The sequence below is a fragment of the Adiantum capillus-veneris genome, chromosome 6, assembly GCF_014529385.1.
Source record: "Adiantum capillus-veneris isolate H3 chromosome 6, ASM1452938v2, whole genome shotgun sequence".
NCBI lineage: Eukaryota > Viridiplantae > Streptophyta > Polypodiopsida > Polypodiales > Pteridaceae > Adiantum > Adiantum capillus-veneris.
In genome coordinates this window covers 81,849,981-81,872,845 of record NC_140936.1, presented here as the reverse complement: position 1 = coordinate 81,872,845, position 22,865 = coordinate 81,849,981, and the positions used below count along the sequence as shown (strand labels likewise).

The following is a 22,865-nucleotide window of genomic DNA, read 5'->3' as shown; positions in this document are numbered from 1 at the left end:
ATCTGCAAGGCGCCATTCTTCAACTGAAAACATATCTGCAGATGCAAAATTACACAAGACTCAAATTTAAATATGCAATTAGGACATATCTACAGATTGAAATCATACAATAAAAATACACAATGTTCAAAAATTAGGCAGAAGATGAAAGAGACGTAGAATGGGAAAGAAAGTTATATTAATTTCAGAAGTGGTTATATAAAAAGAAACATAGGGGGGGCAAACTATAATCTTTTGCAGGCTCTGGGTTTAGGGTCAGAACTTGTGCCGGTATTCTGCATCTCCTTAGTGTCTTCTATGTCCATCTCCTCTTCTGGCTGCCCCTGGGTCTCTTCCTCTTCCTGGCTTTTTTGCTCCATTTCAGGCTTCTCATCTGCAGTCTTCTCGATTTTATTTTATTTTGCCTTTCTCATATGCTAAGCAAGGGTCTCCTTGGGACTTCCCTCTAGCCTGACATTTACACGACCATCAGCTTCAGAAAGTTGTGCAGCAAAAGATCACTTATTAGATCCTTAATCAATGAAAAAGCTTACTCTTGCCACGTTGGCCTCATTTTATCAGGGTCTTTGATCTTGTCACCCGCAAGCCAGTGTCTAGCAACACATCATCTTCCTCATTCTGGGTTTTCCCTTCAGCACCAGTCGTACTCTGCTCCTTTACCTCCGTTCTTCTGTTGTTTCTGAAACGGGTTTCTCAGCATTACCAGGGACACTTTCATCAAGCAAAACCTCCACAGGTGTCTTGTATAAAGGCATTGGTGCAGCCAAAGTTGGTCCGCGCTATAAAGTGTGCTATGCAGTGCAAAGGGTGCTAACAGGTGCATGGTAAAGGGCTAAAGCCATTGTGGGAGACCTCAGTAGGACAGTGGCAACGGAAATGCGTGGTTAAAGGGGTTTTTAAGAACAGGGGGGCCTCTGAAGTGGGCTAATTGGGACGGCACGTCAAGTGTTCGAGATGCGTGGAATGTGCCCCAAAAAGTGATGTTCAAGATGCTCTACAAGCTCGTCCAGACAGCTCGTCAAGCGGAGTTTCGGTGTGAAAGATATGTCAGTCCGAAGTTAGAAGGCTTCGCAGATCCCGATGGACAGAGCAAGTACGGACAGGTGGCAAAAACTGGTATCATTGGATACGCGCGTAAAGCTCAAGCTGTGGAGCATGCCGGTCTTTTCGGTTTTCCATTCGGAGCTCAAACGGGCAAGTTATGGCCTGAGGAATATTTGCCGGGGCTCGGGTACGTGCTCACCGAGCCACGTCGATAGGCATGATGAAAAAGATATCTTTGAGCTCGCTTGGGTCCTGGAAAATCGCATGTAACGTGAGGGGTCAGCCAAAATTGGCGGATGGCCGATCGGAGTCAGGGACATCAGGATACGCCCACTTCAAGTGGACAGACAATCACGGTAGAAGAGGGGGGCAAGCTTGATTTTTTTCCAACTGGGCGACTTGCGGTGGAAGGATGTGAAATGTTCCGAATGCAGAAAAAGGTCTCGAGAGGTGTGGCTTGAAGGAACAAATTTGTGCACTTAAAAGCACCGACGACGTGGGAAATAAACCTACCAACAACTTTGATTGTAAATTCAAAAGCTAAGTAGTGGCTGGAGTTGGAAAAAAAATAAAAGAGTGGCTGGACTCAAAGGTGAAAAAGAAAAGGTGTTCCAAAGGTTAACTTAAGGAAAGAGGGTTAAAATGGTTTTTGTTGGAGAAGGCTAAGAGGAGCAGTGGCGTCAAAAAAAGAAAGTTTGGTTGGTCTCTTTTTGCTTTGAAAAAAGAAACAAAGAAAAAGGAAAGGAGGGGGAACCTCTTCGACGGGTTTTTTTCGGCTGCTTAAGCTTTTAAGCTTAGGGAAAGAAAGGGGAGGAAAGAGGGAGGAGAATTGTGAGAGAAGAGGGTTCTTTGTACGCTCGAGGAGTCGAAGTTGCACAAGATGGTGGATTGCCGTGACATGGCTTGAAAGGGCAAAGACCTTGCAAGAGAGGTAGTCAGCGAAGGCTACGAAGGGAAAAGGCTACTGTCAAAACGAAGGCAGAGGTGATTTTTGTTTTGTCGAGGCGTGTGCCGACGGAGTCGAGCTTCGAGGGAGGTGTATTCCCCTCTGTACGGATGGGTGATAGCCATGGTGTGGTCAAGAGCAGGCCATGTGGATCATGTACATGAGTTGTCTTTTTTGAAGGATAAGCTGTCATTGTTGTTTTTTGGCGTCGTCTCTCCCCCCTTCCCTCCTTTCTTCTTTGCTCGTCTCCAGGGTGCGTGGTACCAGTGTGTGTGAGCGTGTGTGTCCCCCGGGCCCCCTGTGTGTGTGAGAGAGAAAGAGAGAGAGGTGCTGAGTTGTGGAAATGCGGAAAGTGGACCAAATCGGTGTGATCGCTGTCCGAGGATTGTGCAGGCGTGTGTGCGTTGGGCGAAGTACAGGCGAGGCCCTGCTAGTGTGAGTTGCTTTCTTTAAAGGTGTTTTTCGAGAGGACAGGGGTGCTGCGAATACTTTGAGCTATATAGGGGCCATTGCGTGTGTGTCGGGTGTGTTCCCCATTCCCCCTCTCCATCTTCTGGTGCCCCCACTGAGGAGCACACTGATTGCTTCCAGTTAAGTGAAGAGAAGTAGTTTTTGGTGTTGGTCGACATGGCGTCTCGAAGCTATGGGCCAATTTTTACAGGTGAAGAAAATCTTGATGAGTGGGTTGCAGACTTTGAGTTGTATATGTTGTCGCTGCGCATGCCGAACGAGGACAGCAAGATGCAGACATTTCCTTTGGTGATGCGCGGGAAAGCAAAGATATGGTACGAAGCTTTGGAAGGTGAGCCGAGGCATGCCTGGCCGGCTCTGCGGGCACGTTTTCTACATGACTTCCGCAAAGAGGCGTCCCCGATCGAGATGGATGCCAAACTGAAGGCGCTCAAGCAGGATGTAAGTGAAGAGTTCAGTTTGTTTTTGGATCGTTTTGAAGTGTGTTGGGCAGAGTTAGCGGGTGCCATGCAATTGGCCAATGGCGACTACTTCGAATTGGATAAATTCATGGCATGCCTGCATCCTAAAGTGAGGGAGAAAGTGTATTTTGAAAGCCCACAAAACTATAATGGTGCAGTGGCCATCGCAAAGGCAAAAAGCAGGAAAATCAAAAAGAAGATCGAATAGGGTGTGTCAGGCTATGAAGCGGTGGTCCAACCTCAGGGTCCGAGGGATGCTGTTCGTGATGAGAACCTTGCAAATCGAAGTGTAGCCGTTGTGCCACAAAATTGGGTGCGAACCGTGCAGGATTTGTCTGAGCAAATGCAGGAATTGCGGCTAAGCGTAATGGATAGAGGTCAACCCAGAGGAGCAAGGGGCAGGGCAAGTCCACTGCCTGGCCGATGTTACAATTGCGGTGAAGAAGGGCACTATGCACCGGATTGCCCTCATCCGCTAAGATAAAGAGGCGGTATTTATCCACTGTTTGGCAGAGGTAGAGGCGAAGCACAAATCAATGGCCCGAGAGAGCAGGTAGTCGATAATCAGGTGCCGCCAGCTCCTCAGGATGGTGGTGAAGTCCCTAGGGTGAATATCATCGGAGTCGATAAGTAGGATGTTGAAGTTTTGGCCAACAAAAGAGCAAGGAGGGAAAGAGAGACAGAAACCGAGCGGGAGACGAGGGCCCATAAAGGTAAAGAGAAAGTGTACGGAGGCAAGGAGCAACCGGAAACTAGCAAGAAGAGGAGGCGTCGCAAAATCAAGCAAGCAGACTTTCAGCTAGGGCGCGGCTACCCGGAATATGACTTGGTAAGCGATGTTCAAAATCAGAAGGCTAACATAACCTTTGGTCAGTTGTTGGCTTTAAATCCCAAGCTACGAAGACAGTGGTCTACAAGTGTCAGCACGAGGCTGCCAAAGGCTAAGGGGAATGTGCATGCAATACAAAACATGGCATTGAGAGTGGGTAGCCCGACGGATGTCCTTCCTCTAGTGGATGTGGTCATTGAAAAGAGGATGCAGGTTCAGGCCTATATAGACGGTGGAGCACAAGTTTGCGTCATGACGGAAACTGCAATGAAGGAAACAGGGGTCAAAGCAGTAGCTAAATCAAATGTACGCATGAGGATGGCTAACCATACCAAAGCCAGGTGTTTGGGCATGGCTCAAGACATAAGAGTGAAAGTGATGGGCATTGAGTGCTTGATCGATTTCTTTGTGATGAAGGCGGGTGACAACGCTTATCCAATCATCTTGGGTAGGCCATGGCTACTTGCAATAGGGGCTAAGTAGGATTGGGGGAGCAGAGTGTTCACCTTGCCTGACAAGGAGAGAGGGAGACAGGTGGTGCTTGATTTAAAGACCAAAGAGAGCCGTTTTCACCCTATGGCAGAAAGAGACAAAAATGATACGACAAGCTATGAATATGAGACAGAGACATCCTATGATGAGGGGTACACAGATACTGAAGAAGAGGAAAGCGAAGATGATATGCTAAAGATAGATGCCGACTTGTTTGGGGTTACTGTTGAAGGCTCCCATGTAAAAGGAGAGGTGCTACCACAGGTTGGTGGCATAGGTGTGGAGGAGGTAACTGCTATGCTAAGCAAAGATTTGACCAAGAAAGAGAGAGAAGGCTATGTTGGGTTGTGTGCCTCTTTTCCGAATTTATTTGCGACGAAATACAAAGATTTACGAGGAGTGAAGGGTGCAGAGCACAAGATAATTCTCAAAGAAGGGTGCAAACCAAAGGCGTAGAAGCTAAGGAGGTTAGGGGAGATTCAGAAGGAGGCTCTTTCGTAGGAGATTAACCAGCTGTTAGATGCAGGTATCATATACCCCGTGAAGGAGTCGGAGTGGGTTTCTCCAGTGGTTATCACCCCTAAGAAGAATGGAAAATGGCGAGTGTGTGTCGATTACAAGACATTGAATGCGGCGACCTAGAGAAACCACTACCCACTGCCGTTCCAAGATGAAATCTTAAATCAGGTGGCCAGTCATGAGAGGTACTCTATTATGGATGGATTTCAGGTACCTTCAAATAGGAATTTCTCTTGAAGATCAGCTGAAGACGACATTTATCTCTCCATGGGGGTGCTTTGCCTATCGCAGGATGCCGTTTGGTTTAGTGAATGCCTACGCCACCTTTCAAGACTAGATGAATAGGGTGTTTGGTCCCTACTTGGGCAAATTCCTTAGGATTTTCATGGATGACATTGGGTGCTATAGCTCAAGGGAAGATCATTTGTCAAAGCTCCGGCTATGTTTTCAAAGGCTGGACGAAGAAGGGGGTCAATTAAACCCTAATAAGTGCAAGCTGGCGCAACCTCAAGCGCAATTGCTAGGTCATGTGGTGTCGCAAAATGGAATTGAGGCAGATCCAGAAAAGGTCAAGGCGCTAGTCTTAATGGAGCCTCCCTCTAGTGTGCAAGGCTTGGCGTCCTTTGTACATAAGCTAAAGTACTTGTCGCGTTTTTTTTGGATGCTGTCACAATATGTGTATCCTCTCCAAAAGAGGGACCAACAGGTGCATGGTTTTGAATGGGACGAAGATGCTCAAGAAGCTTTTGACAGAGTGAAAGAAATTTTGTGTCAGCTGCCAACTGTGTGCCCTCCAAGCCAAGAGCATGATTTCTATGTGTCAATGACGGTAGGTACCATGGCTATTGGGGCGGTGTTTCTGCAGAAGGTAGGAAGGAGCTATAGGCCTATCTACTTTGAAAGCAGGGTGATAAGTCTTGGAGAGGTGACTTACACTGAAGCGGAGCAGTGGGTCATGGATTTGGTTTTTGCTTGTAGAAAGTTCAAAGTGCACCTCATTGTGCGTAAGTTTTATGTGTTGACAGCTAACAATCTGTTGGCTGAAGTGGTGTTACACTTAAAGCCGGGAAAGCGGATCATGAAGTGGGTGATAGAGTTGCAGGAATTCGAGTTTGAGTTCAAAATTGACCACACAAGTCGTCCCATTTGGCGGACATTTTGGTCAGCAAGGCCGTAGATTTGCTGATTTATCGAAGAGTGGTACGAGATGAAGCCAAAGAGGAGCCCGACCTAATTGGAGCTTTTACCATGTGGGTTGATGGTGCATATAGGAGGGTGATAAAGAAAGCTGGTGGAGGTGTGGTGATACACGATCCACACGGCAGGGTAATCTTCTCAAAAGCCTATGATTTGGAGGATGTTCATACCAACAATGAAGCAGAATATCTCGCCCTCCATCTAGGTTTGAAACAATGCGTCGAGTTTGGCATTTCTAGGTTGGTGGTCAAAGGTGATGCGTTATTGGTCATCAAGCAACTGTTAGGCCAATGGAAGGTAAAACGAGATTCCTTAAAGCATTGGTTCTTTGCCATCAAGAAGTTGTTGAAGTTATTTAGAGAAATTCAGTTCAAGCATGTGAAGAGAGAGCACAACCAAGAGGCAAACCAACTAGCAAGCAGTAAGGTGCAGGTACATATTGCAGGTATATATGTGGCCCCGGCCACATACACAGGTAGGGAGTCATTGAAGGAGGTGGAAGATTTCTTGGATACATGGCAGTGTCCCCAAGGTTTGTCTAAACTACAAAGGAGGAGAATAGTTCAGAAAGCGCGCAAATTTACACTAGTAGGTGAAGACCTAATGACTTACGATAGAGACGGGGTGCTAAGGAGAGTGCTCTACAAAGAAGAGATTAACTTGGTACTGGAGCAATGTCATGAGGAGAGCGGACACCAGGGGAAAGGTCAAGTGTTGTTTCGAGTGTTGAGAGCAGGTTTTTGGTGGCCTTCAATAGTGAAGGATGTGCACTATTGGTGCAAGACCTGCCATGAATGTCAGACTATAGGAGAGAGGCATTTGACAGCTGAGTCACAGGGAGCAATTATTTCTCAAAATTCTTTCGAAAAATGGGGTTTGGATGCCATCGGTCCACTCCCTAAGTCTACAAGTGGTAAGAAGTATGTCGTGGTTGCCATCGACTACCTCACTAGGTGGGTCGAGGCCAAAGCTGTGAAGGAGGTAAATGCACAGGTTGTGGCGCACTTTGTTTTCGATAACATTTGTTGCCGTTTTGGAGTGCCATGGGTACTCATTTCTGATAGAGGGCAAGGGTTCAAAAGCAAGCTTATGCAAGCATTGGTGGAAAAACTAAAGATTCAGCATCGGTTTTCCTCGCCTTATCATCCCCAATGCAATGGTCTTGTGGAGAGTGCCAACGGACAAATGATCAAAATGCTCACGAAGTATGTGTATAAGCAGGAGACAGAATGGGAGATCAATCTAGAAAAGTGTCTATGGGCCTACAGGACATCCTACAAAGTGGCGACCAACTTTACTCCATTTGAGTTGGTTTATGATAAAGAGGCAGTGCTGCCAGTGCATGCACAGTTGGGTGCTTTAAAAGGTATGTGGCGCATCGATGCCACTCCCCAAGCTGTCTTACAAGATAGGATTGTCGGCCTTGAGGCATTGCAAATGGATAGAGAGGCAGCAACAGACTACTATGTGAAGCAGCGGGAAAGGAGAATGGCCAAAGTCAATGAAAGTCTGCCAGAGAAAAAGATAGAAGAAGGGGACCTAGTAATGAAGTATGAGAGCTACTTGGACTTTACCTTCCAGAAGAAATTCAAAAAGAAATGGACGGGTCCGTATAAAGTGCAAAAGGCCTTTCCGAATGGGACCTATCAGCTGGTGAGAGCCAATGGTAAGCTTCTCAGGCACAGGGTAAATGGTGTACTGCTCAAGCTGTACTTTGATAGGGGAGTGGTGCCCGATGTGCATCAAATGTTGACCAGGGGGACTGGGCAACCCACTTGAAGGGACTCAAGAGTAACATACATGCAATTTTGTACATATTATACATACTGTACATATGGTGGTGTGTTTTCCAGTGTAGTTCAGTGTTTGCAGCGTGTTGCAAGTTTCAAGTTCAATAAAGCTAGTTTTGGTTGAACATGAATGTTCAACAGGGGGGTGGGCAATGATGGTGCAGCCAAAGTTGGTCCGTGCTATAAAGTGTGCTATGCAGTGCAAAGGGTGCTAACAGGTGCATGGTAAAGGGCTAAAGCCATTGTGGGAGACCTCAGTAGGACAGTGACAACGGAAATGCGTGCTAAAAGGGGTTTTTAAGAACAGGGGGGCCTCCGAAGTGGGCTAATTGGGACGGCACGTCAAGTGTTCGAGATGCATGGAATGTGCCCCAAAAAGTGGTGTTCAAGATGCTCTAGAAGCTCGTACAGACAGCTCGTCAAGCGGAGTTTCGGTGTGAAAGATATGTCAGTCCGAAGTTAGAAGGCTTCGCAGATCCCGATGGACAGAGCAGGTACGGACAGGTGGCAAAAACTGGTATCATTGGATACGCGCCTAAAGCTCAAGCCAGCATGCCGGTTTTTTCGGTTTGCCATTCGGAGCTCAAACGGGCAAGTTATGGCCTGAGGAATATTTGTCGGGGGTCGGGTACGTGCTCACTGGGCCACGTCGATAGGCATGATGAAAAAGATATCTTTGAGCTCGCTCGGGTCCTGGAAAATCGCATGCAACGTGAGGGGTCAGCCAAAATTGGCGGATGGCCGATCGGAGTCAAGGGCATCGGGATGTGCCCACTTCAAGTGGACATACAATCACGGCAGAAGAGGGAGGCAAGCTTGATTTTTTTCCAACTATGAGACTTGTGGTGGAAGGATGTGAAATGTTCCGAATGCGGAAAAGGGTCTCGAGAGGTGTGGCTTGAAGGAACAAATTTGTGCACTTAAAAGCACCGACGACGTGGGAAATGAACCTACCAACAACTTTGGTTGTAAATTCAAAAGCTAAGTAGTGGCTGGAGTTGGAAAAAAAATAAAAGAGTGGCTGGACTCCAAGGTGAAAAAGAAAAGGTGTTCCAAAGGTTAACTTAAGGAAAGAGGGTTAAAATGGTTTTGTTGGAGAAGGCTAAGAGGAGCAGTGGCGCCAAAAAAAGAAAGTTTGGTTGGTCTCTTTTTGCTTTGAAAAAAGAAACAAAGAAAAAGGAAAGGAGGGGGAACCTCTTCGACGGGTTTTTTTCGGCTGCTTAAGCTTTAATGGTTAGGGAAAGAAAGGGAAGGAAAGAGGGAGGAGAATTGCGAGAGAAGAGGGTTCTTTGTGCGCTCGAGGAGTCAAAGCTGCACACGATGGTGGATCGCCGTGATGCGGCTTGAAAGGGTAAAGACCTTGCAGGAGAGGCAGCCAGTGAAGGCTACGAAGGGAAAAGGCTACTGTCAAAATGAAGGCAGAGGTGATTTTTTTTCTATCGAGGCGTGTGCTGACGGAGTTGAGCTTCGAGGGAGGTGTATTCCCCTCTATACGGATGGGTGATAGCCATGGTGTGGTCAAGAGCAGGCCATGTGGATCATGTATATGAGTTTTCTTTTTTGAAGGAGAAGCTGTCATTGCTGTTTTTTGGCGTCGTCTCTCCCCCCTTCCCCCCTTTCTTCTTTGCTCGTCTACAGGGTGCGTGGTACCGGTGTGTGTGAGCATGTGTGTCCCCCGGGTCCCCTATGTGTGTGAGAGAGAAAGAGAGAGAGGTGTTGAGTTGTGGAAATGCGGAAAGTGGACCAAATCGGTGTGATCACTGTCCGAGGATTGTGCAGGCGTGTGTGCGTTGGGCGAAGTACAGGCGAGGCCCTGCTAGTGTGAGTTGCTTTCTTTGAAGGTGTTTTTCGAGAGGACAGGGGTGTTGCGAATACCCTGAGCTATATAGGGTTCATTGCGTGTGTGTCAGGTGTGTTCCTCATTCCCCTCTCCAACGTCACTGCATCGTTCCCTGTGTCTTTACCGGCAGTAGTTCTGAAGCAGCTTGATTCTGAAAAAACTTCAAAGAAGACAAAAAATCAACCACCTGATTAAAACAATGGTGTGTTTCTTACCCGTTGAAACAATTTCTCACCTGTTATTGGGCATGGTTCAAGTGGCTTCTTCTTTAGAAGGGATTGGTCTTCTACAGAAATAACTCCGGGGAAATTCTTGAGCAGGCACTTTCCTTTCTCATCCAAGTGAGCATAGCAGAATGCATGGTATGCATGTGAACAAGGCAATAAAACAACATGGCTTGAGTGATTGTGATCATGAATGTTTACACCACAAGCGTTGCACACATCAATGAGAACAACACTATGTCTAGGAGCTGAAACTCGTGCAGGAAAGACTATGGTTTCAGGTAGCATTGGTTGACTAATCATGTCTATCACAAACGTGAAACAGAGACCAAAGGTTTCCTCACGCTCCAAGCATTTGGATAATTCTTCCTGTAGGCAAGAGACCTCTGTTATCAGACAATGTCAAACAGGTATAAAATCGGTATGAATGCTTGAAGATCGGTATAATAATGTTATCATACCGGTATGATTACATCCTGCCGGTATGATGTTATCCCACCGGTATGATGCTATAATACTGGATAGTATAACATCATACCGGTAGGATAACATCCGGTAACATCATACCGGTAGGATAACATTATACGAGAAGGATAACATCAAACCGGTTGGATTTTATCATACAGTTAGGGTGTAATCATACCGATCGGATCTAACCATACCGGTCAGATGTAACCATACCGGTAAGATGTAATCATGCCGGTAAGATATAATCATACAGGTAGGATGTAATCATACCGGTAGGATGTAATCATACTAGTAGGATATAATCCTACCGGTATGATAACATCTTACCGGTATTGTTATCTACCCTTACCGTATTGATGTTATTGTCATACTATTATGTTTTTTTATTATTCGGTTTTGTGGTACCACATTCTACCCATCCCGGTATGATAGAGTCATAATACCGGTATTGTAAAACTTATAGTACCATTTTCACTATTAGAGTTTCAGTACAATATGGTTATTATAATCATACCGTTACTTTAGTGTTAAACTACTGTTTTGTTTTGTTACTATATCGGTATTATTTTGTTGTTATACCTGTATTATGTTGCTTTCATACCGTTATTGTGATCATTGATAGAACTTATAGTAACATGTTCACCAATAGAATACCAATACCGGTATTGCAACCGTTACTTTGCAGGTATGTTACCATTATTTATAGTAATCAATCTACTTTATAGGTATTATTGTGTAATCATTCCAAAACAGTATATAGACTATAGTATATTGTACATCCAAACCAGTACTTTGCAGGTATAATCAGATGGAGTTAAAAGCATAGCTGTGCTTGCTGGAGGGTGGCTTTTGCTTGGTCAAATTTTTCTTGGAGGCTGTCAAGCAAGCCTGTTGGTACATTGGCATCGTCAGGGAAGTGAATTTGGATGGTGTCAAGGGCAACGATGCACATCAGCAACAGATTTGACCACAGAATCCTTAGCCTTCTGACACTCGGTTGATACATTGTCATGAGATTTTCTAACCTCAACAAGTAGTTCTTGCAAGGAAGTGGATACTTCAACACTAAACGCAGACTGAGTAGTCACAAAAAGCCCACTTTCGACTAGTGTACTTCTGGATGGGGTATTTACTAACAAGATGGCAGAACCACTTGGGGTTCCTGTGGATACTTGGGAAGTCTCTAGCTTCCGTTGTTCTCTTTTCCTATCTAAGTGACCTTCATTGGTCACATTCTTCACCACCTCAGATGCAAACTCAGCCCACTGTACCGGACCTGTGCATACAAAATAAACATATCCGCGTGCAAACTTGACTTGTAGAGCTTGATACACCTGCTTGTAGAGCTGGTAGAGTGCCTTGTAGTAATCGGGCCTTGCTGTTTTTATCGGCACTTTTTCTCCTTCACTGGCAGACACGTGAAAACTTTCATCCAGTTGGATATGGGCACATCTACATCTGTCAACTTCCAAACATCTTTCCCCTCAAGACTTAACCCATATTCCCTATGAAAATCCTCCTTCGTCATGCAGAATGCCTTTAATGGCACCTCCAAATCCTTTGGGTGAACAAAGTGGCTGATTTTGGAAGGAGGCTGTAACTTCTGTCTCCGAAAAGAATAAATCCATTACTCAATATATCCACACCTCAATACTCTACTACACATACAGGTTCACTGTACACAACACAGAGAGAGACAGAGGGAAGTGACATACCTTCGTGGGAGAATGTAGGGTCTTTGTGGGGGAGACCTGTCGGGCTGCATTCCTTGGGCTCTTTCTTAGGTTGCTATCCATAGCGAAGGATAAGAAGCGTGCACAGGGGGCTGTAGAGTGAGCTGAGAAAGGCGCAAAAGGAGGAAGGCACAGAGATATGGAGAAGTACAGTCATGCAAACATTCGACTGAACATTTGTCTGACGTGGGCTCCACACAGGTTTTTGAATCTTCCACACGATTATTAAATTCAAACCATTTTGTATCCTCCACACGATTATTTAATTCAAACAATTCTTGCCCATAACACCAGTTTCATACCCCCTAAATTTTAAGCCTCCAAAATCAACTTTTAACCGGTTAAAACCGGGCCACCTATTCATGCATCCACCCTTCTCCTTAAACTTGTTTAGATCATTTTGTGTCCACTCATCTTTGTCACACATCTGAAATAGCACATCGATGGAATGCCACACTTCACCCTTGGCATTGCGAGTTGTGGGTTCCTGGTCCTTCACTAGGGCCATATGGAGATTTTTTTCATTGGTGAAACTCAATTTTCGCTAACATAAGTGGACCGATATATCCTTCCACGCTTGGTTAGCGTCTTATCTTTCATGCCTATTGGTTTTGATAAAAAAAGACGTGCCTTGATCCCACCAATAGATGGTTTGCAAGGTACACCTTTATTATTGGTTGACATTTTCTCGTCCCGCAGGATTTTCAGATTGCCTCCATGGAGACCCAGCTCTGACAAATCCAGTTCAAGCGCCTCTACTGCGACCTTTTGTTCTTTTGAGTTCTTGATTTCCCAAGCAAACCCAATGTACAAATATACCAACTTCTCCACAATTATACAAAGAGCATGCATTGTAAAAATGTGGACATTGACAAGTGGAATATCCAAAAATGGGTGGAAATTAGGATCCTCATTGTGACGAGTATGAGCCTTTCTCCACCATTTTGGGTCCATCATCTTTGCAGGCTCCATGCACTACAAGCATGGAGCCATTACCATATCACCCACTCCACAATTATACATGCAGTTGAGTGTTTTAAGGTCACCTGTAAGATGCCATTGAACTTGAAAGTCTCCCCTCCCATTGACAACCAGCACCTTTCCCTGATTCATTTGTTTATCGATGATATCAATGATAGGGGTTTGATGGATCACTCAATATAAAATGTCATGGTATTCTTTCTTTACCTTCAATATTAAATCCACATGAGACGTGAAACTAAATCTAAAATTAAATCTCAAGAGGGCTCACGAAAGCTGAAGAGAAGATGGAAATGGGATACCTAAAAAGCACCAAACCACCATATGTTTGATTTTGATTGACCACTGAAGTATGAAGGATCATTAGTGGGGCATTTTGAAAAAGCCCTATTCATAAATGCTATTGTGACTCGTTCTAGCTTCTTGTCTTTGAGAATCTCACACCCATCTAGCTTCAAACAAAATGTAGAACTCCACTTGTCTCTTCAAATTAATTTTACATTATAGAATTCAATCATTCTAGTTTGCAACAAAGTGAGGTCCATGAAGATATTGTTGTACTCATCGTAGGTTACATTTGCTCCTTGAGATCTGAAAATACCATCAATATGAAATGTACATCCAATGAAATCTTTTTGTGCATGGTTGAGTTGAAGTCTCTCTTTTCAGACACTTATTGCTATTGGTATAAATTTAGACTTTATTCCATTCTTCACAAAAGTGGAGGAGATATATTGCTGAATAGCTGAGTACCTGCTCTTACTCACGCCAAGGGAGTCAAGTGTGCCTTGTATTTCAATGGCAGGCACTGCACTCTTTGTAATAAAACGGTCAACAACATCCCGTTGCAAAACCTTATACTTTTTGTCATGCATTATATCCTTTGCAAGACCTCTTGTTATCAAAGGCTTCAACTACTTTCCTACATTGGCCTTTGGATCTATGTTTTCTTTTTCTAGATATATAGCATGTCTACATAGAAAATACAGCATAAGAAAAAACTATGTATAAAAGGATCACAATCCTGACCTCAATGCTTGGATTCTTTTTTGGAGACCACGTGTAGTCTCTTCTTGCGCACACAATCACCTAAGCTTGTATCTTTCCTTTGTAAGTTCCACACTTTTGCTTGCTGTAAGACCTGTATTTCTTGTGTGCATTGCAAAAGTGTTTTCTGGTCCTCACAGTGCAAATTAGAAAATTGTAGAAGCTCATTTTCTTGATGGTGAACCATGTTTTTCTGCATTTTTTATTTCCTACTTAGAGCTTTGCAGTAGCCAAGTAAACCATTCTATCCATTACTTGCAAAGGCCAATAAACTAGTGGGATTTTTGAATGCAGGGGAGGAATTGGTCATAGGATTCAAAGGATAGAGTGAGCCATTTTCTCGTAAATCTATGTGTTTTTCACCCTTTAAGCTGAGTCTTTCTTTCTCCGTGGGTGCTACTATTGTGTTTGTTTTACTTCGCTTACATAAAGGCTCATATTGAGGATTCAAATAAACGTGTAGATGATATTTATGTCGTTTAGTGAGAAGGTTTGAGGGGGTGAAGAAGAAGCCATGAATACATAGTCAAGAAAATCAAGAAACAAAAGGGTATAATGCTATTACTCCCTAGAGTCCCTATTGCATACATCGTATGGAGAAAAACTTCCCTCCTATATGACGAGGTGCATTCAATATAATTGAAAAGAGACATTTCATCAAGCATTACAACCGTTATGACTCTATCGAAAGAATCCACTTCGAAGTACACTTTTTGAACAATTGATGAGGACACCTTTTATTTTACTACACCAATTTTCTAGAGAGAGAAGGCAAAAATTTGTATTTTCTTAGAAGTCCCTCCAAATGAAATTCCCTAATGAGGGCGCACGGAAAAAGTTTTACAAATGAAATTAAAACTTTTTGAACCTTTTGGATTTAATATGTACTCATTAAAATCTATCCATTGATATATAACATGTCATCAGATTCCTTATATTCTAGAAGATTCTATTTTTTGATGTGACAACTCCATATTATAAATGGAATCTCTCCCCACATTTCTACAAATGGGGAGGCCATAAATTCTACAGATTAACTCTAAATTTGTCAGAGTTTGGGGATTTAGAACCTACTTTCTAAGATCTTATTAATGATATGTTGGTTGATAGGGTTTTGAAAAACCGTTTATATACTTCACTGGGTTGCCCACTTTGGATAAGAGAGGAAAAGTCAAACCTCCTTACAGGGCCCCTTTGATAGTCCAGAATGTTCCCAATGCTAGTTTAATGTCTTAATTGACAAGGGAGACACCCCACCAAAGATCACATAAACAAATTAGCTACAACCATCAAGTAGAAAACATATTGCTGCCTACACGGGTGAGCCCAAGTCTCCATCACATATCACAGAGTCCATGCCTCCCAGAAGCCACTACAACTTGAATCAAATAATTCATAGAAAATGGAAAAATCATCCAATGAAAAGCTCTGGGAAGCCAAATCCTAACAAAAAAAAAAACCCTAATGCTTTCTTTGGACATCAAAGTAGTGACCTCAACCTTTGAACTAGTAGACATGAGCAAAAAATGAGCCAAAGGGGCCGCACTTCCCATCGACAAACGGACATTGACCTTTACCACCATGAAGGTAAACTTGATATATACCTAGACCATGCTGATTAGGGGCAAGAGCATTGCTGGACATCATTGCCTCCATCACGAGAGGTAGGAAGGATGGACTCTACAATTGCAAAAACTGGGTGCTTGGAGGATTGATTGGAACAAGCATGGGAGGGAAAAGAAAGTGTCACTTAATTAAAATGACTCCACCATATTAAGTCTCTTCAATTTTTAGAAGAAACCCATGTTCCAAGATTGACTCATGGAGAAGCACCCATTGGGATTGATGATGACTTATGAAACTCATATCTTTTTAGCATTGAGATGGTACCAAGGTGGACTGAGCATGTTATACCTTTTCCCATCAGATCATTACAAGTTGAGAGGCAGCCATTCATCATTGAGGAAACCAAAATGCTCATGCTATTAGCTAGAAAGCTATGTAAACAAGGAACTGACAAAAGATTAAAGCTATGTATAGAGCAAGATGAGCGACACATGTACTTGAGGAAGATTCATGTACAAACAACATGGATTCACAATGGGAAAGCACATACATATTAGAGATTGAGAAGACTTGGTGTATATTGGTCGCCCCCCTTGTTGTTGCTTACATGTAGCTTCCTCTCTCCAAGCTCTTTTTCATGATTAGAAAATGTAGAGACTTAATAAATTTGTGGTTGCAAGATTGGTTATCTTATCACCTTTTGTTTTTGGAAAAATCACAAGACACATGCAGCAACCAAAGAGCTCACAAATAGAGGCATTTGTGTCTAAATGAATCCATTTCAACTTGAGAGCCATCAAAACCATCCAAAACCTTAGATTTTATCATCTTTAGCTGATAGAGAACTAATGTTTTTTCTCCCTTCAAACTCACAATAGCAAGTGTATGAATTGTATTAACCAAAATAGTGTACAAAGATATCTTAAGCTCATGACAAGCCTTGAAAGCTAACCTATTACAATAGATAACAACCAGGCTAGCCCACATGGCAATCAACAACAAGTTAGTTATGTCCTCTCATATCGATGTTAAAGGCCCAATCCCAAATTTAGGAGGCCTTCCTTTTACCAATGGAGATAGTCACTTTTGTGCTTTCTCTTTCTATTTCGGTGAAACTTGTATAAACGAGTGCTTTCTCGAATGCCCTATGGTTCATGGCCTTGAAAATTTCTTTTAAGTAGAAAAACCTGACAATTTTTGTGCATACCTAGAGCACTTGATATTTTTTCCTTATCCCTCCAAAGAACATGTCATTCGTAAAGAAGACTATCCTCCATGTCCTTTGCACCCACTTAAACATTTTCCCTGCTAGGTCACAAATACTTGGGTAGTCCTTGAGCAGGAGAGGAAGGTCCTCACAAGCCATTTTGTAGCCACTATATATATGAGTATCAATCTCCATTTGATCATCTCCGGCTTGATACCTTGAAGATCTCCCGTTTTGCGTGTGGCCAACAGTTCAATCCCACCGCATACATCCTCCCTAGTTAAAAAAAGAGGGCATACATGGGAGTGAATCATAAAATGGCATTTTTTCAGCATTTGCTTGCTCATATAATTGCCTACAATGTGTGTACATATCCACAAGACTCAAGTTACCCAAATTCTCAACCCACTTGCCCCTAAAGTTTCTCCAAAATATTCCACATGCATGTGCCTTTTCTTGCACTTGATAAATTTGATGCTTTACTTCCCATCTTCTTCTCTTCTTTTGAATCAATGCCTTGTATGTATGCAAATGAGAGAGAGAGAGAGAGAGAGAGAGAGAGAGAGAGAGAGAGAGAGAGAGAGAGAGAGAGAGAGTTTGTCTTACAGGTAAATGGCAAGAACAAAGGAGACTGCAAGAAAGACAAGCAAAGGACCAGTTTTGGCTGCTAAAGTAGGATGAAGATCTGCTAGTAAAAGGAAGAGACTAGGAGAGCCCATGAAAATATTGAAATCTCCAAGGATGAAGAGGCTACAAAGACACATCAAGATGTTCAAGGAAATCAGGAAGGCTCATAATTGTATTGAGCTTCTAGTACCAAATCTTCCATTCCAAAGACTAGTCAAGTCAATATGTGAAGAAGCATGTTTTGACACCATGAGATGGAAACCTATTACACTGCTGGCACTACAAGAGGCAGCAAAAGATTTTTTTCTAGAATATTTCAATGACATAACAATTGTTGCAGCACATGCACACAGGGTAACGGTTATGGACAAGGACAATGAAACTTTAAAAAGAGTAAGGTGGAGATATGATAAATTGCTTCAATCCAATGAATTTATAGACAATAAAATGAAGGAAATTTTGCTTACTCCTCCATCAAGGCCACAGGTAGAGGTGAAGATTGTAGAACTCACCTACGATGTGAATACCAGGGCCAGGGGTGAGCAAGAAAATCAACGTGCATAGGAGATGAATAAACTAAAAGAGAAGAAAAAAGGTAGCAAATGTTATAGAAGAAGAGATTAACAGCTACCACATTGTCACATACTAAATCGATGTTAGCAACAACAAAATTTTATCATCTATGGAGGAAGGATTAATAGTATATATACAGCTAGAAGATGGTATAAGAAGAACTTCATTAGATTATATGGATATCAATATATTGCAAGATCCACGTGCTCAAATCATAGATTCAATTCTCTATATCCTTCTGACGTAAGATGCTTTCACTAGCTTCATCATATTTTTATTCATCCTTGAGGCTAAAGACTAACACAACTAGTAATTGTCTTGTAGTTTGATCAAGAACTAGCTACCTGCACAAAGTCATGCAGAAATATATCTTGGATTCTCACATTTCTATCTTTCTTAGAATGAAAAACACCCCTATTGGCACATTTGAGAAGTGGCTTGCCCATTTTCCACCAATGATGCAAGTAACAACCATAATTTTTCCATACGAGAGCAATCACCATTGGAACATCATTTGCATTAAACTTGACAAGCCACTTGTCTGGACACTAAACTCAATTCAAGAAACGCATCTAGAATTAAGACTGTGAGTATTGAGGATTATAAACTGGTTTTATTTTGCATAAAGTTTGGAGACAGTTATTGCGTTGGGTTCATACCAACTCCTTCTGCTTTTGCAGATGCATAAAAAGACTGTTGCATGCATATGGAAGTCTATGTGGAAATCTAGAGCTGTACAAATCAAAAATAAAGGATATCATGGTGCCTTTACAAACGAATGCCAACTCGTGTGGATAGAGGTGCCTCCTCCATGCTTAGTATATACTACAAAGCTTTTTTGCACTAAAGCCATTCATGGTCAAAGGTAGACATTTTTCACAACATTACTATGACATTGTGACTGTTTGGACAAAAATGTGTGTCAATTTTTTATTTTTTATTTTTTGTCTTTTGCAGAGTGCATTGGAGAAGTACATCGTACAGTTTTTGCACCACTATTGTGCCTCCCTAATCAAGCATTTGCTTTCAATTTCACATCCCGTGAGCATGGATGCATAATAGACCCTATTGGATGACCACATTGTAGAGTTAACGATGACTGATGAGAGACAACAACAAACAAATTTCATAAGGTCAGCTAAGAAAGGACTAGAGCAAGAGGAGGGAGGAACTTCTAAGAAGAGAAATACTACAGAGGGAGAGTTTGACAAGGAGAAAAATCCAGATGAGGGGAAGTCCACACAGGAGCAAGATCACACAGATCAAGGGACTGAGGAAGAAATATATGTTGAAACTCCCTCTGTGCTTCGAGGGTTTTGAAAGGAAGAAGTTTATGTAGAGGGAGGGGCTGAGAAAGAACACCCTAGCCCTCAAGCAAAGCACACCTCTCCCACACCTAATGACTCTTGATTTTCAAGAACATGATGAGCTTGAAAATCAAGAGTCATTTATGCCTAACACACAAATAGATCATAGCATATTAGAAGCTAATTTAGGTGCAATGGAGCCCTCAACATTGGAGACACAAGAGTCTCAAACAATAGGAGAACAAGGGACTGGTGAGAACAAGTTCGAGGATGTCAACATTGGACAAGACAAACTCCACGGTAGGCAAACCCAGTATGGACCTTTGCTAGACATTGACATGATTGTTCTGATAATAACCAATGTAAAAGAATATGAAAATCAACCTATTGTTTAATTAATTATTTTTTTAACAAAATGTTTGTAGAGACTAATTATTTTGGACATCAATGGATTGTTATTGTTTCGGGAGCCGTATGATCCCCATGCAAAACTTGTCAAACCTACACAGCTTCAAGATAGGCAATTGTAGAGCCATTGTGCATTCAAGAAACAAGAAATTTATACAATTTCTACTTCAAAGGTTACGGGTTGCGATATGGTCCTCTATGCAGCAGAGAAACCTCAATCCCCTTGTAAATATGGTTTGCAACGTAGCTGGAATCGAACATTTGCAATTTGATTTTTTTTATTTATAGAAGGAGTGTGTTTTCATTGATAGCCACTACCACCCTACCAAACCAGATCTATTCCTATACTATAAACCATTTTATCAAATCCATGTCCCATATGATGATATCAACACTTTGTTGATAGATGGCACACACCATAAGGGCTTGCTAAATCCATCGACCACCACTCTCTCCCCACCCTCATGTGAAGGTCATGAGCATGAATTTTATCTAGAGGACATTTTGATCCCTTATCTCCAGAATTGTTATTTCAGCCCATTGACTGTTTCAAATTTGTACTTACAAATACTCTTTGAAATGCTAACTATGTACATTAATATGATTCTTTGTACTTCTCAATGTGATGCCATGGAAATGTGTGTGTGTGTGTGTGCACGTGAGAGAGAGAGAGAGAGAGAGAGAGAGAGAGAGAGAGAGAGAGAGAGAGAGAGAGAGAGAGAGAGAGAGAGAGAGAGAGAGAGAGATTATACATCAAACTTCGCATATGTTGTTCAAAATAAACAGTAATCACACTTCCACCTAACAAAGGGAGAGAGGTAGCGAGCCAGCTTCATCTTACAATTGAAATAAAGATATAACCAAATGGTGGGAATCATCTCACAATTGAAACAAAATATTTAAATTGCAAGAAATGTTGCAATGGAAGTCATGAATATATATTTTAAGTATAGAAGAAGTTACACCAATTTGGACTCGGCCATTTAGCTCTCTAGGGAAAATGTCTTTTTTGCATTACTTTGTGTCTACCAATTAAGGCATAAAACTATGAGGGCTCGTTCTCCGTGGTCTCGTCCACTATGTTGTGCCAACGTTGCAGAAGGTTTCATTGCTCTCTTACTATAACCACTATCACAAGGTTGACCTCTTTGTCAAATACCTCCACATATATGACACCATTGTTCTCTAGGCTTCTGACTCTTGATCAATAGGAATAAACTTAGAGTAGCTTGCAAGAGTGTTGGTACTAGAAGGAGATGAGAAGGGACTATGTGCCAATCATGTACTTGGCCACCAAAGTGTCCGGTGCAACCTTGCAATGTATGTCGTCCACCTCTTTAACATACCACCCTCTATCAACAACGCTTGTCACAGAAGCAAGCGTCTAGAGATTTACATACCAACATTGTCTTTGCAACATGTATATGGCAGGTATGAAATAGCTCCACAAATAAACTTATAGGACAAAAATTAGCAATCCTTACCAATTTAGTGGGCATTGAATTTTGTAGGGACCTCTGCACATCCCTAAACAGTGTGCTTCTGAGAGCTTCACACACTGTGGTTTCCGGGACTGGCCAGCCAATACAAGTCCAATTGGTAGGGAGAGGGAGTTTAACCAAAGTACCTTTTTGGTTTTTTTGGTTGAGTTGGTAGAAATGCTCGTAGAAGAAAATTCCCTCATCTGCAAGACTTTTGCTAGTTCTTCCATCATACTGTAAAACACCAATATCAGCATGAATTACAGAGATGAGACCTATAATACACTCCATTGGCTCCCATTCCTTATATGATAGAGGATGAAAATGTGCAATTGCAACAAAAAAATATAATAGACCACCTAGTCTAACAACTAAATAGAATTTTGAACTTATGAGAGCTTGATCCACCTCTATTAATATTGTTCTACCTCTTCAAAAAGAAAAAAAGAAATTAAGAGAACAGCGAGTTCTGAAAGAAAGAATAGAGATGGAAGGCTATGAACACACTTACAGTTGCATCTTGGTTGATAAGCCAATGAGACAGCTCCGCCATTAGCAATCACATTGGAGTGACTGTAGACATGTTGTACCAAAAGCTCCTTAACAGTTTTCTTGCCCACCTCCACTTTGAAATCTAGCACTCGTGCTTTCCATGCTGAACAAAATAAATTTGTTGTTGAGGATCTTTTCCTCCTTCTTGGTTTCATAAGATCCCAAGAATATTTGTACATTGTCTCTTGTTGCCATTGCCTATCTATATTGATGGAGTTTGAGATAGTGATAGAGCTTATGGTGCTACTTGGCCTCCTTGGGAGACTAATGACCCCTAGAGCTATTAGGGTGGGAAGAAGAAGAAGAAGAAACCATGGCTCTTTCTGAGTGGTAGAAGAAAGCATGAACTTTCTTGCAATGGAGGGAAATTTCGTTATGAACGCTTGGTTAATGGAGCAAGAGCTTTTGGTGGTGGGAGTATGATACATTATCGTAGCTCTCTTTCATTACATTAACTAAATGCAGACCCTGGGCCCACATATGGATATCATAAACGCCGTAAAAATGAGGTTTTACCTCATGTTTCTTCTCTTTCTTTTGCATTTTTTGATTTATTTCTTCCCATTTCTATGTTATGTTGGCTTGATGTTCATTGGATGCGCCTCCTTTCCTCTCTCCTCAATAAGGCCCTCCAAATGACCTCCCAAATTTCCTAATATTTTGGACAAGAGAGGGATACTAAAACTCCTTATAGGGCCCCTTTGAGAGTCCAAAAGTTTCCTAATGTTATCTTAATGGTTTCTAGATGCCATGTCTTTGCTTGGAGCATGAATTATCTTGTAATTCACTTTGTGATCTATATAGTTCTACTCAGTTTATGAGTATTGCCAAAAACCCAAAAAAAAAAACCCAGGTTGTAGCTAATATAAGAAATACATGTATATGGGAAGCATTTGATTCAAGTCTACATTTGAGATTGATTGTCTCAACTCAAGTCCTATATGAAAAAAAGTGTGTACTTGATCAACTCGGGAGCAACAGGTCATCAACCCTCTCCCTCATTTCTTGCTAGTTATACCCAATGGGTGGTTGACCCTCTACTCTAGGACTCACAAATCCTATGTTCCTAGACATGTTTCTCGCAAAAAAATGAAAAAACCCT

The 22,865-nt window shown here is 42.3% G+C and overlaps 1 pseudogene; it reads right to left on the bottom strand.

The window, feature by feature from the left end:
- Positions 1-194: 194 nt before the first annotated feature.
- LOC147455778 (uncharacterized) lies at positions 195-15,698 on the bottom strand (annotated as a pseudogene).
- Between the last annotated feature and the right edge of the window lie 7,167 nt (positions 15,699-22,865).